The sequence below is a fragment of the Macrobrachium nipponense genome, chromosome 7 (assembly GCF_015104395.2).
Source record: "Macrobrachium nipponense isolate FS-2020 chromosome 7, ASM1510439v2, whole genome shotgun sequence".
Lineage (NCBI taxonomy): Eukaryota > Metazoa > Arthropoda > Malacostraca > Decapoda > Palaemonidae > Macrobrachium > Macrobrachium nipponense.
The window spans coordinates 51,127,667-51,143,239 of NC_061109.1; the positions used below are offsets into that span (position 1 = coordinate 51,127,667).

The 15,573-nt window shown below is 35.9% G+C and overlaps 2 protein-coding genes across 5 annotated transcripts in view; one reads left to right on the forward strand and one right to left on the reverse strand.

Moving 5' to 3' along the window:
- The window catches only part of LOC135217350 (head-specific guanylate cyclase-like), a 999,777-nt gene that overhangs the window by 482,221 nt on the left and 501,983 nt on the right, over window positions 1-15,573 (reverse strand). For all 4 annotated transcript variants that reach the window (XM_064253180.1, XM_064253181.1, XM_064253184.1 and 1 more), the window contains one exon: window positions 13,465-13,603. The gene's annotated coding sequence lies outside the window, so the exon portion shown is untranslated. The remainder of the gene's footprint in view (window positions 1-13,464; window positions 13,604-15,573) is intronic.
- The window catches only part of LOC135217599 (guanylate cyclase soluble subunit beta-1-like), a 409,846-nt gene that overhangs the window by 18,748 nt on the left and 375,525 nt on the right, over window positions 1-15,573 (forward strand).

The window sequence follows — 15,573 nt, forward strand, 5'->3', positions numbered from 1 at the left end:
TCGAGGAAATGACAAACTGCACAAAACGAACGTAATGAAATTCTAAGCGGAAAAAACCGTGTACTGGGAGGGACTGCGGTGTGTGAAGGGAAAACCAGCGAACAACGCTCCAATTAATATGATTGATGTGAGTTTATAACGAGGTTATTTTCCGGGACGATCTTAGCAAGACATTCATCATTTGCCTACGGCGCCGAGTGAGTTGTCTGATCTTCATTAGGAGAAGTTTATTGTTCCGCTGTAATTACACATTCCTGCATTCATTTGCCCTGTGAATGGCCTTCTTCGTAAAAGTGACGATGCTTGTTTCTTTGTTTTTCATCAAAATAATAATTTCTCAAAGAAAAAATAGCAATTTGGGTTGTTCACAATTCATCTCCGTACTCACGTGTAATTTTGAGATTTAGGCATAATGCTGCTGCTACAATCTTTTTTTTTTTAAGGCAATGAGATGAGTAATGGGAAGACAGAGTTCCGTCGAAGCTGCTTAGTTTATTTGGACGATCACAGCAAAAAACGGTAATAATAATAATAATAATAATAATAATAATAATAATAATGATGAATAAGTCCACAATGCGATCGTAATTTGAAGATAGTCAATTCCGTGATTCAGGCAATATACCGTCACTCTCTGTAGAATTGGCGACTTTGTCAACCATAGCTGGAAACATGACCATTACATAAACTGGAATGTCTCCAAAGACATTTATGACATCAAAGATACAGGCATTAGGAGATTGGTCGAGGGAGCCATTATAAACAGCGGTCATTGTATGGTGGGTAACAAATCTTTCACGTGAGAGGTTAGATTTAGGAATGACCTGACTGTGTATAGAGTATATTAAGTTATTTTAAGACTAGTCCCTTCATATTGCGACCGGTTTTCCTCTGTGAACGAACGCTCTAGCCTATTGTTTTATCAAAAAATTTTAGTGAGACTGAGGAAAAACGAACAGGCCATCGATCGAAAGCTCTCGTTTTCTATATTTATTTCTGATATATATTAATTTAGCTGCCGTATTCGGCGCTGTTCGGGATGAAAAGGGGGCGTGCCGTCCGTGATGACTAGCCCTACAGAGCGGATTATGCAATCACTATCAGAATAAGTCATTACTTGGGACCCTTTCAAGCCGAAGAAGTTGAGAAAAATCCGAAGAGTTTACTGTCAACTCTAATCGTTATAAAAAATGAGGGGATATGAAAAAAACGGCTCTCGAATTTTGGTTGTTTAACTTCGGAACTACGTAGCTCTTTTATGCAAAGAGACTCGAGGATCGCCAGCTACTGAGGAGAACGAGCCCTAGACAGAATTTTAAATTGATTGTATTCAATATTCATTTTACATTTTTAGCATGCTGTCAAATACTTGAAAGCTCTAGATTCGACAGTTGGACCCCAGTCCGATAGCTAACACCTCTTTGACAATCGATGCAGACTTTCGGTTTCAGTAACCTACGAGAGGCACCAACATATTTCCCTTGACTACATCGGGAGCAAGAAAATAAATACACTGCATGCGATAGCATCAGAGGGTTCAGTCTATCCTGATGTTTAAAAAGGGAACCTAAGGTAAGAGGATTAGCGGGAATGAGGTGCCTTCTTATGGCAGGACAATACTGGAGTATTAACGAATTAATTCCGGTAATAAAGGACTCATCTTGAATATAAGGAGGACTCGAATTTAACAGGGCATTTTTGGGACAGTTTCCGTTGCTTTAATTTGAAGTCAAAACTCCTCCGTAAGTACACTCCTCCACAGGGCTTATTCTCCAACCTTGATCTGGTCAGATTTTCACAAAGAAATGCCATTTTTATACAATTATTTCTCGGAGGATTATCTCCCTTCTGGTCGGTTTTATAAACATCTAAATAAGTTTCTCAATAATAAAATCATGCCGAAAATTAGGTCTCCAACAGTCCTAAAAATGCTCTTTTATTTGACTTTTCCTTATATTTCATTATTACCGTAATGAAATCATTAATACTCCAGTCCTGTCGTGCCATAAGAAGTCACCTTATTCCCACTAATCATCTTACCTTAGGATCCCTTTAAATAAGAGGAAAGACTGAACCCTCAGATCAATGTCTGATGACATCGCATGCGATGTATTTATTTTCTTGGACCAGACGTAGGCAGGGTAAATATGTCGGCGCCTCTCGTAGGTTACTTTATTATTAAAGAAAGGAGTTTTACCAGTCCAATGAGTCAAACTTGACTCTCACAGGGCTGGCCCGAAAAAGATCGGATATAAATATTCTAAAAAAAAAATAATAAAAAATAAATAAAATAAATAAATAAATAATAAATAATAATATATACATATATCTATTTATCTTCAAATATAGTACTAAATCTAAGTGAATAAATGAATGAATAAATAAATATATATATGAAATCTAAGCGATAAAAAGAATTAACTATATATTAAATCTACGTAATTTAAAAAGAATTAGTAATAAAATAAAAATCTCAGGTAAAAACTTAAATTCTATCAATTAAACGTGTATTCCTTAGACAAAAGTTAAATAAAAATTCTAAAAACAGATAAAAACTACTAGAATTCAGTTAAAAATGTCAGAAAACGTTTTCCGGCCAAAACATATCTCTCTTTCTCGCTTAAAAACCCGACAAACAAAAAAGAAAATATATGTTTAATAGATAAAAAAGTATCACACTCACTGCACATGGGAATAGTGCCGTGAGGTGTACACATTAAAAAATCCATTGGTCAATCTCGTATGGCCAATTCTTAATCGAGTCAATATTACCTCAGTTTTTTTGTCGTATTGATTAGATGACTCCCATGGAGAAACAGTTGACTTTAATTGTCTTAATTTATTATTCTGAGATACGTTGCTCCACAATCTTTGCCACTTTTCCATTGTAAATGTTTTTAATAAAGTTATGTAATCTCTAACGGGGAGATTAATATTCCGTTGAGGCAGGTTGACGGCTGTTTTAGCAGCAGTATCCGCTCTTTCATTTCCAACAACTCCTACATGAGCTGGGACCAACATAATTCAATATCTACCCCTTCAAGATAAAAATTGTTTAAAAGTTCTTTAATCTTTAATACCAACAGGTTCTTATGTGAATAGCTTTTGAGGGCTTCTATGGCACTTCGTGAATCCGAGTAGATGATAAATTTTAAATTTAGTCTTTCTTCATGTGCTTTAACGAATAATTGATGCTAGTAAAATGGCATATAGCTCGGAGGTGAATACTGAAGACTCTTTTGGCAATGATAACTGGCTCATTTTCTCAAAGACACTGCAGCGCTTCCTACACCCACTGAAGATTTAGAGCCATCGTGTATATGGCGTAGTGAGGACCTTTCCTTTGAATATGCTCTATGGCAATTTGTTGATGGTGACTCGGGGTATAGCTAAATTTCTTTGATAAATGAAAAAGATGAGAGCATATTCTTGTTTTTTTCATGATCCAAGGTGGGGGGAAAAGAGATGGTAGAATGATGTTCATTTTGATATTGTTGACTGCAACAGCCTATTTGCTCTAATGGGGAATGATGGCACATGATTATTATAAAAATATCACTCTGAAAAAAAGAGCTTTTTTGTAGGAGAACTTGTAGACAGAATATTCAATGCACTCCGCATTGTTACAAAATCCCGATGCAACGACAAAGGGGGTTCTCCAATTTCACATAAAAACCGAGAGATTTGGGGATGATCTAAACGCTCCACTACAAATTCTCAGGCCTCGAGTATGTATTGGATCTAAAGACTTCAAAGTTGCTTCAGAATCCTGATCCATATATTGGGCTTCCATAATCTATTCTTGATAAGACCAATGCCTTATATATCATCAGTAAAGTTGATCTCCTTGCACCCCATATTGTATGAGATAATTTCATCATTAAGTTAAGAGCACTACTACATTTAGATTGATGTAAGATACATGTGCTTTCCAATTCAAATGAGTATCAAAAGACCAGTCCCAAAAATTTTACTTTATCTTGGAAATGGATTTGTACATTGCCCAAAGTAAGATTTATATCTTGATTCTGTTTCCATCTACTATTCCTATAAAACATTATTGCCTGAGTTTTTTCTGCCGAAAGTCTGAAACCAACAGACGCAGTCCAAGCTTGTTTATTTTTCGAATGGCATTATTTAGAATTCTTTGCAAATGACGAAGATTGTTGGATGAATAGTAAATTGCAAAGTCGTCCACATAAAGATATAGTAGATCAAATGCCCTGTGGCATTTGATCTACTATATCGTTAATTGCCAACGCAAAAAGCGTTCCACTTAAAAACACTGCCTTGGGGTACACCACAGTCAAGCTTAAAAGATTCAGAGTAAATATTATCAATACGAGTTTGAAATGTTCTTCCATCTATAAAATTTCTGATAAAAATAGGAAGATGTCCTCGGAAACCGTTATGATGCAAGGATTTTTTAGTATCGAGTACCTCCATGTTGTATCATATGCCTTCTGAATGTCAAAAAATAGGGCTATTGTGATCTGTTTTTCGTTCAAAACCTCTACGTACATATAATTTTCCAGGTGAGAAAGAGAGTCCAAGGTGGATCGCTCCGATTGAGAGCCAAATTGAGAATTTGATAAAACATTATTACGACGCAAGCACCAATTCAATCTATAATTAACCATCTTTTCCAGTAATTTACAAACACAACTGGTTAGTGAAATTGGTCTGTAATTATCTGGATTACTAGGATCTTTTCCTGCCTTAGCTATTGGTATTACTATTGCATGTTTCCATGCCTTTGGAAATAGATGTTTGGTCCAAAGATGATTATAGAAATCCAATAGATAGGCCTGGCTAAAGGGGCTAGATTTCTCATCATATCGAAATTTACATTATCTTTTTCCAGGGCTGTTGAGCTACAGTTTGATAATGCAAATTCCAACTCTTCTTCAGTAAATCTTTTATTGTAGTAAATATCTTCTACAGTATCAAAATTCAATGGTATTGCTTCTTCTCTTCTTTTAAGGGCTCGAAAGTGGGCATCTAAATTATCAATACTGCTTATGTTTTCAATATTACGACCGATAATATTAGAGATTGTCTGAGTATCATGTATTAATGAGCCATTATGCATTAATGCGTGTCTTGCTGGTCTGCTGTAAGAACCGTTAATCTTCCTAAATTTCTGCCACACCTTCTGCATAGAAGTATTATCTGATATGCTTGACACGTATTTTTGCCATGAAATTATCTTGCCTTTAATTACTTCCTTCCTAAATTTAGCAGAAATCTTATTGAAATATGGTTTCAATACACTAATTTCTATGGCTATGTCAACTAATTTGTTTATTGTATTCCCTAACATTAGGGGACCTGTACTCAAATGTTTGAATCTTTTATTTAGGGTTTCTAATTTTCTTCGCCAATTGCATGCTTTTCGTTTTATCAGTTGGGTTAATGTGTCTGCCACCCCCATGGGACCGAATGTTCAACTGTCGATTGCCAGTCAGAGGCATCGATTTATCAGCCGCTTGTGTGATAAAATTCACAAAGTCGTCGTTTGTTTTATCATGGTCCTGGGTAATAACATCAAAGGCAGGCACTTGCCTAGTGTAAAACTTGAACTTATCCCAGTCAGCTTTATTTGTATTATACCGTTGGATCGGAGAAGTTGGTGTATGTCCTAATATGGTAATCACAAATAGGAAAATGGTCACTGTTAAACAGGTCATCTAGGACATTCCATTCAAACCTATCAACAATACTATTGGAACAGAGTGTTAAATCAATTGACGAATAGGTGCCATGAGTTTTTGAGTAGTAAGTGCTACTCTCTGCCTCATTCAATATACAGAGGTTGTGATCATTCATCATCTGTTCGACCTTTGAACCATCTGTGTCAACATCAACACAATTGGTATCCCAGATGGGATTGTGGGAGTTAAAGTCTCCTAATAATAGAAATTCTCTTGCCTTTTGGGGAATATCTTTAGGTAGATTTTGCAAATTATAGTTACAAGAGTGGTTGATTGTACATATTATAAATATTAAAGGAGTTATTATCTAAATGTAATCTAACTCCAGATAATTGAAATTCTGAGGTTCTAAAGGATATAGCATCGTAAGTTACTCTGTTATGAATATAGATTGCAGTTCCTAATGTATTAGCGAAGGAACTGAATGAGATGCTAATTGTAATTTCCTATTGATTGAACGGTATCATTTGTATGCTGTAAGCATATTGCAATTGGATTATAATATTTTAATAGTCTTTGAATTTCCCCTTGATGTAAACAAACGGGTTTTTAAGACCATTAACATTCCATTGGATTACGTATGAATTGTAACAAATTATGGTAGTGGAGGTGGAATATCACTAGATAGAGTATTGTTTCTGCTTATTTTGCCGGGAATGGGTTTTCTGTTTAACTGCAGTAGCAGTATTTTTTGAATTAGGTTTTGCTTCTTTAGCTATGGCTCCCTGTTGGTTACTTCGATTTCGATTAGTTTCCTGAATTTCTTTTGGATTGTGATTAAATTTTTCTAGAAATTTTTCAAGATGAAGGGTGCCTGTTGCACGCTTCTTTATTAGATGGTCAACACACATACAACCAGTGTTGTGGCTTTCTAATTTACCATACTGGTTTTTATTTTTGTTCTTAGTAAAATTGTCTATTAGATTATTCATATTATGTATACTTATATTTTTAAGGTCATTGAATTCGTCTAAAAAACAATCATTACAGCCACAGGACATTTTGTGGGGTTGTTTTATTTTATTCCCTTGGTGTTTTATGGGATATCATTGATTTACTAGTTTTTTGCCTAATAACTGGTGAGGGATTATTTCTTCAAGAGGTACATTGTTAGTAAGGATTCCTTCCGCTTCTTGAGAACCGTGTGCATTTGCGTGTACTTCAGCCTTTATCACATGGGTGGTAATATGATTGTCTGAACATTAAGTTCAGATTCAGAGGTTGGGAGTTGAAGCAATGTTACTATTTCTGCTTCAATTGGGTTTGGTAAAAAACATGGGTAGAAGCCCTTTCAGGTATGTATACTTGAAGAGTATCTTCTGCTGTTTTGTTAAGCATATCTCATTATTCGATTTTTTTGATTTGGGAGGAGTTGTACTTTCAAGTACACGTTCTTTCTGACTTTGCTTTTGGGATTTCTAGTTCCACCATCTCCACTTCAGAAAGTTCTTCCGTCTCTTTGGTGCTGTCATCAGTGGCAAGTATGTTGAATCTGTTCTGTACAGAAATCTGCTCTTCTTTTTTAGTTTGATTTTGGGTAGTAGTGTCATTCTTTTTTCCAATTATTCTATTTATATGCTGGCGTTTTGGTAATGATTTGGGAATACCAGCGTCAATGCAAGAATTGGATTCTGATCGACTTGATGAAGAAGTAGAGTTATCAGGAATCCTTGATTCTGCACCAGACAAGAAAATGAGAAACTTGTATATCATCAGTTGAATGCTGATTCTTGGATGCTACTTTCGCATAAGTCGAATTATTACCTAAAAAAAAATATGTTTTCTTGCAGCTTTATAGGTGATATGTTCATTATTAGCAGTATTATTATAGTCTGTTTCTAATTTATACAGAGGACATTGTCTTGAGTTCGGAGAGTGAGCTCCCTCACAATGATAACAAAATCTTTCGGATACACAATCTTTGGAGGTATCGTGGAATTCAGAAGCATTATGGAATTTGGAGCAAATGAAGCATCTTTTTTCATTTCCCAATAACATGACCAAAATCATAACACTTGTAACACTGCATAGGTCGTGGGTGGAATTTCTTGACAGCAATGCTCAAGTGTCTGACTTTTATATAGTCTGGAAGATAGGGTGGTAAATATCAACAAGATGGCATTGTTATCTCCTGGTAGCTTTTTAACTTTATAAACAGAAGAGGGGCATCTCTTCAGTATGTCTTCATCAGAAAAACTCATATAAATCTCTACAATATATTAATCCTTTTGACTGGTTGAAGGTGCTGTGAGGATAAACTTTCCCAATGCTATCTGAATCAGAAGGTTTAAAATTTCTCAATAATACTGCTTGGGATTCATTCCCAGCCTTAATTAATAGATTATATCCAAAACGCTTCAAATTTCCTTGAGGAATGGTACCAACTTTCTTCTCAAGGCATTCGTATCCCTTAATGATGTTGTTGCACCCTTCCTTGTACGAAGCAACATACCAAATTGGCTCAGGTAATACCCTTGGAGCAATTTTCTGGGCATCACACAAGTCAGAGTACTTTGGAATATAGTCAAATTCAGAATCCAAAACGTTTTGAATATTATGCAATTTTGCACAGCCAGAAAATCCGCAAATGTTGCCACTTTTGATATTGGAAAGGGCAACCATAGCTTTGGAATGATCCTGAAAAGTTATATATGCTTCAAAATCTTTTTTGTCTTTTGAGAGTTTCAGCTTCATCCTTTCAATCTCTCCGAATGGTTTAAAATGAGTGAACAATTTTTCATAATTCATATCAAGTGCAATGCCCGTACAATACAAGACTACTACAATTTTCATTTGCACTGCCAGATTTTTTAATCCCCTGGCATCCTGGGGATGAAGGAATAAATGGTTCCAGTGTGTAAATACTGGAACTGGAGGAAAGGCCCTTTTTAGTTCCCTGGTCGTCAACCGAGTTGTCATTACTTGAAGTCGCTAAAGTCGTCACAGTGCCGGTGGAGAGTCAGCAAATCCAGGGGAGGGGGGGTCATTAGCCGAATTATCCATAAGAAGGTTTTAGTTTGTTTGTTTAAATGTTTTGTGTTTGTTTGTTTGTTTTAACCTGTTTGAGAATATTAAGAAAGTATCATACGTTGTAAAGGGCATTTACATTCTCCACTATCGGCACAGTGAGAGCATACTTCCCAGATGATCCGCTCCATACCCTACCCGTAGGATCGCATCAAAACAGATACAGAGGCACAGGTGTAAGCTACAACCCGCCTGTTGGGACTGAGACATAAAATCATGGAATCATCCCCCTTGCATCTGTAATGACGGGCTTCCGGCCATAAGCCGAGAGTCCTATTCCCAAAGATTGGATCCCCTGGATTCCGATGACCCAACCTCCGGGAACAGTTCCGCCAAAAGGTCCAAACCATCTTCGGGACGGCTGACGTCATCCTATACTCTCACATATAGCTTTGAATGAAAATCCCTCCCAACCGTGATCCCTTCTCCCATTCATCAAACCTGCATGATGTAACGAATGTGGAAATATCCACGCTATTTACTAGTAAAAAAAAATTGAATAAAAGAAATATTACTAATAGGGTATGGACAGCAAGAAGAAAGTAGGATGCTAAAAATAGGAAGAGGTCGAAATAAAAAAAGGAATTAGTGAAAGACTAAAGAGAGAAATTTAGATTCGAGACTTGGGGAAAATTTCCCCAAGTTCGAGAGCCCTCTTGCCCGTTTCAAGGCTTCACCAAGGAAGAAACATTCCAAGGTGAAGCCAAGAAACTTCGTCAAGGCATTCTCTCATTAAGAGGGCGTAGGTTACTAAAAGTCCGCATCGATTGTCACAGAGGTTTTAGCTATCGGACTGGGGTCCAGTTGTCGAATCCAGAATTTTCCAGTATTCGACAGCACGCTAAAAAAATATAAAATATATATTGAATACAATCAATTTCGAATCCAGCAGCTGGCAATCCTCAAGTCTCTTTGCATAAAACAGCTACGTAGTCCCAAAGTTAAACAACCAAAATGCCTCCACCCTCTTTTCTTAACATAAGTTTACCCTGGACTTTCAACGTTTCTTCCTGTCACTCGTGTTATCCTTTCCACTTCGGTGGTAACACCTTTCTCCTGGCATTTTAAACGGAATATTTTGTATTTGTTCTTTAGCGTACTTTTTTTTTTAGTCCGAGTCTTTTATGAAGTTTTAATGTATTTGTATCTACTATTTTACAGCTTTGATAATGAGGCTAGACCTTGATTTACCGGTCACAGTGATGTAAATCAAGAGTTATTTCTCAAAGTAGTTCAGGAATGTCTTGACTGAACTTAAAAGTGATAAAAACTTACATACCACAATGACCTATAAATCAAAGGCCTCTGTAAAAGTGGAGAACATAACTAATATCACTAAGCAATATTAGTACATGTACAAAAATAATGTGAACTGCCTTGATGTAGTAATCAACAAAGTTTTCCACTAAATATCATTCGGCTTGGCTAAAACACGTAAAAAAGAGGAAAAAAACACACACACAAACACACACAAAAAAGAAAAAAGAAACACCAAACACACACACACACATATATAATATATATATATCTATATATATATATATTATATATATATATTATAGATATATATATATTATGTATATATAGTGCATATATATATATATATATATATATATATATTGTATAATATATGCATATATATATATATATTATATATATATATGTATATATATGCATATATATATATATATATATATATATATATATAGTATATATCTATATATAATATGTATATTTGTATAATATATCTTTTGAGACCTATCTTTAGCTCTTCAGACATCTGTTTTATTGAATGATTAAACCTAACAGAAAAATTATACGGCATCACGATCAATACCGACTCCCCATTAGCAAGTTTTGATATATATTTTTTTTATTTAGTAGTGCCTATTGATTCAGTAGTAGAAAATAATAAAACATGAACTGACTTGATTAGATTTACCACTCACAGTCAGTTAAAGATCAGAATTCATAACATTCTTTATATAAGATTATAGTACATTTTTAAAGCAAAATTATATAAAAACAAATTTGTTGCGGCATTGGGTAACCACGTATCACCATTTCTCTCATATCTATATGCGGAATTTTCATAAGAAATGTTTCCCCTAAGACTACTCCTATACCTGTGCCATGGTTCCTGTATGTGGACATTATTTGTGCTGGAATTGTTTGAACAAGTCCCAAGTATCAAATTCACGCTAGAAATAGAAAAAGATGGCACCTTACCCCTTTTTTTGGACATTGTTATCCGACGAGAAGTGTTTTAGTGAAAATTCATTATGTCTCCAAACAACAAATAATTCAACTTATGTGCATTGTTTATTAATGTACAAACCTCTGTAGGGACTAGTGTTATTCAGGTTACATTTTCTACAATAAATCAGCGAAGACACTATCATGAAAGCGACAGGAAGAATTACCTAGTGTGCGCATTTGCGATCGACCAATACCTAGTCTCCTTCTACGGGGCACATTATTAAACGGTAACAACGTCTTTGAACAGCTAGACATCAGAGAGGGCCCTTTCAACTCAACTCCTTTAAGCCTCTATTTCTTGTCAGATCAATCCATATCTGTTGTAACTTATTGCGTTGACTACCCTTTATCCCATTTCGAGTTTCTCCTCTACTGTCTTCCTTCACTCAATTATTTCACCAATTCCCTCTTTTTCCAACGTCCTCATTGGCATACTATTCTGATCTTTAAAATAATTTTTTTTTCTTGTCGAGCTCGTTAATTTTTTTTTTTTTTTTTTTGAGTCATGCTCTGTGACATATAGGCTTAAGACAGTCTAAAACTATATCATATGAATATTTCCAGGACTAATATTCTTCCTATATCAACTATTCATCATGAGGAATTTCTTCCTTCGTCTACATATCCTGGAACATTAGTCGGTCTTTTGGAAAGCGACAAGAGCCTTCCTAGGTCTATCCATCGCCATCGTGTAGATGTGTGCATATATGTGTGTGTATATAAGCCAGAAGAACATTTCCCTTGTGCGAGTGAATTGTGCAACGTTTCAAGAAAAAAGGGTATAGAATTGGGTCATAACACTCTATCAACGTTGATGATGAAGTGAAAAGGAATCGAAGACAAGCCCCGCGAGAGACCCATCTTTTTCCCCGCTTTTGATCACTCTAATTAAGTTCCATTAACACCACCAAAGACCCCTTACCTGCTAACTCATTTTCCTTCCAATTACAACTTACTCGATAGACGTCGGCGGCGCTACTGACCCTCAGGCTACGCGGAATTTGGTGTATTTGTGAAACTTCAAACTTGAAAGTTCTTTATTGCGATCGTCGATATTTTTCTCTATGAAGATAGTTGATGGTTTCATAGAATACTGATAACAAAGGTCGCCCTCTTAACCGGACATGCATTCCAAGAGAACCTCGTTAGTCGTCTGGAGAACCTTTGATCATATGATCAAACACAGCTTGGCCTTTTGTTAAAGGATAGCGAGAGATCCGATAACTCGGCGTGTGTGAACAGCAAGCTAAGATAAATCAGCAGGCATTCTTTTGAAGGAAAAATGCTAACCTCTTTCTCTGTTGTTATGCATAACTTTCATGCAAATTCGTATTATGCACACACATATGATATATATGTATGCGTATATTATATATGTACATATAAAAATGTATATGTACATATACTGTAACGCTAGCGTTGTTTTTCTTTTATTATAATAACTGTAGCTGTAAGAATAACATTTTGCTGGCCATGGTTTTGAGACACAATGGTGATGAACAAATGAGACAGCAACTCTTATTGACCGATCAGAGAGAGAGAGAGAGAGAGAGAGAGAGAGAGAGAGAGAGAGAGAGAGTTTAACTGATCACTTCAATATTGTTCGTCTCCGTTCCAAACAATCCCTGCTAAGCAATACCACCACTGTCAAATATGCTGTAATCCGCAGACAATCCAATGAGATAAGTGCGATGTATATTCTCCCTTTTGGGGATAAAGGGCATATAAACCATTAGTCGTGAAAAATAGTACACCTGCAACTTGTCGAAACTTTTTCCAATAGTCACATGTTAACAATTCCGATACCTCTGCGCAAATGCCCGGAAGGTATAAGGACACTGAGAAGTTACGTTCCACCTAAATGGGATGTGCCAGAAGATGTAACCAGTCAAGCAATCAGATCTAACGAGAAGCGAGCACCGACTAAAATATATATTAGCTCATGCCAGTCCTGTTTATCTCCTCAAATAGGCTTAGAGGAGGTATGAAAGCGACGACACTGGAAAAGCTAGTTACTGGACAGAGTTGGGTGAGATGAGACCCCAGAAAGTGGGGCTGAATCTCTTGAGAAGGAGGGGTTCCCATCCCCCAGATTTGCAACCGTTGCTTCGAGAGTGCCGTTTTGAAGGCATGCACGCCTCAACTCGCACTGAAGGACTCTGCATGTTTCACCAACATTAATCTCGGGACATGCACGAGGTGGGATTAGGAACAGAGTTCCGGAATAATCAATCTTTGTTGCTGTGCCCAATTAATTTACATATAATCATTACAAGTTAGATTTCTAACTTGGAAATGTAAAGTTTTCCTGCATGAATGCAACGGTTGACGTTACTGTTGTCTTCGATATAAAATGTCGCGTTTTCCATCTGTAATGTAAAAATTATGCGCTACACTCCACTCAAGTGAGGAGTTGGAGTTTTCGAGAGAGAGAGAGATGACATAAGTTGTCTGGTAGTCTTACCTTTGCTGCTCATTTCCTCTTTGCTGGAAGAAAATTAATGCATTCGGGAGACCTCCAAGACTTCCGTTAAGTAGTCATTCTGAGGTAGTGTAAAATAGTGCTGCTGTGTTGTTGTCCAGGCTGTTGATGCACTGCTACGCTGTAAGAGAATAGAGCTGAGTAATTGCATACATTTGGTTATTCTAGTGCTCTCTCTGTTCTTACAGGATACGTGTGTATCTGTACATCATAAGTTATATTAGATGCGCAATAATAATAATAATAATAATAATAATAAATGATTTTAGGATGTAATTATGAAAAATCAGCCTGGCTTAATTCCTTTTGCAGAACTACATGAAAACGTAAAAAGCATAAAAAAGGCAAACCAACCAATGGAAGCCTGAATAACATTTGGAGATTAAATAGGGTGATATCGCACACAAAAGTAACATTACATAATGAGTGCAGTACGATCTGCTGCCGTGCGGATATGAATCATGGTATGCCAACGTAACTCCACCCAAGAGTTGATCGATTTGAGAATAAACCTTGAAGGATAAACAGCATGAATCAGATGGCAAGACAGAATTTGAAATTATACCAAAAGCGAAAGTAAGTGGAAATTCCAAACGTAGTTGAACTATACTGCAAAGGAGACGGAGATAGCTTGGACATATCCTTCCTACAATCCCTGTGAGAATAGAACGTAATGGAGTCTGATAGACTCTGATTGTCGCCAGAGGAACAAGAAGACCCACCCAGACCTGCTTGGATGAGAAGTATGAGAAAGGAGTCTGTAGATAAGGGGGAGATTTGTCGAAGATACAAAACAAAATTGCAGATTACACAGAGGCGTATGTTTGTACAGACACGCATCGCGTCTCTCCAAAGGCGATGAAAAATCACTGGCTCTGTATCATGATCAGTCACTGCTGCAGTGTGGGGTCTAAGGTGGGAGGTTGAAACCAACGTTAATTGAAAACCTGAATTTCAAGCCAATAATGGCCCCTGTGTGCTTGTTCCATGTGAATAGGTTTCAACTACTGAAATAATATGATTAAATATATATATATATATATATATATATATATATATATATATATATATATATAATATATATATATATTATATATAGTGTGTGTGCCAACATACACACACACACACATATATATATATATATATATATATATATATATATATATATATATATATATTATTTCAGTAGTTGAAACCTATTCACATGGAACAAGCACACAGGGGCCATTATCGGCTTGAAATTCAGGTTTTCAATTAACGTTGGTTTCAACCTCCCACCTTAAGACCCCACACTGCAGCAGTGACTGGTCATGATACAGAGCCAGTGAATTTTCATCACACACATATAATTATTATATATATATATATATTATATATATATATATATATATAGTATATATATTGTGTGTGTGCCAACAGACAGAATACAACTGTATGGTAACTTGACTGCTGCAGTAATTTATAAAAACTGACAGTACAACTTTTTGTGAAAAAAGCAATGCTGAATGTTATTTTCTTATTCATTATAAAAAATACCTGTTTCCATTAAAGAACCTCAGAGCCGTTTTATAACGCTAGTATTACATCACATAAATCCCAAATTTTGCATCACCAGTATGAACAGTTATGATTTCAGACACGCTTGTCCTTTTTAGAATTCTTATTCCTCTCATCCAACCTTGGTGAAACGGAAGTTTGTAAAATTCCGAAGTTTGAAAGTAGTGAGACTTCATTTCCATGAAGATTTTGAGGAAATGTCGAGAAAATTGGATTCATACCGGATTCCATTTTATACATTCAATAGAAAGGAAATAGCAGAAATGAGTTCTGACAAATATATTTTTGAAGGACCGATGACAACAGTTCTTTCTGAACAAACCATGAATATAAAGTAGCTTAGATGTTAACAATTAACTGAAACGTGGCACTAATTTCTATCATTCCACAAAGTTCCAAATAATATATTAAAAATAATACTGACAGTTATCAAGAGTAAGGTCAAACAGTAATATCTGTCACCTTACTTCTAAGTATACAATGATATAAAAATAAATTTACGTTAATTCTCTCTTTATGAGATAATGAGTTAGA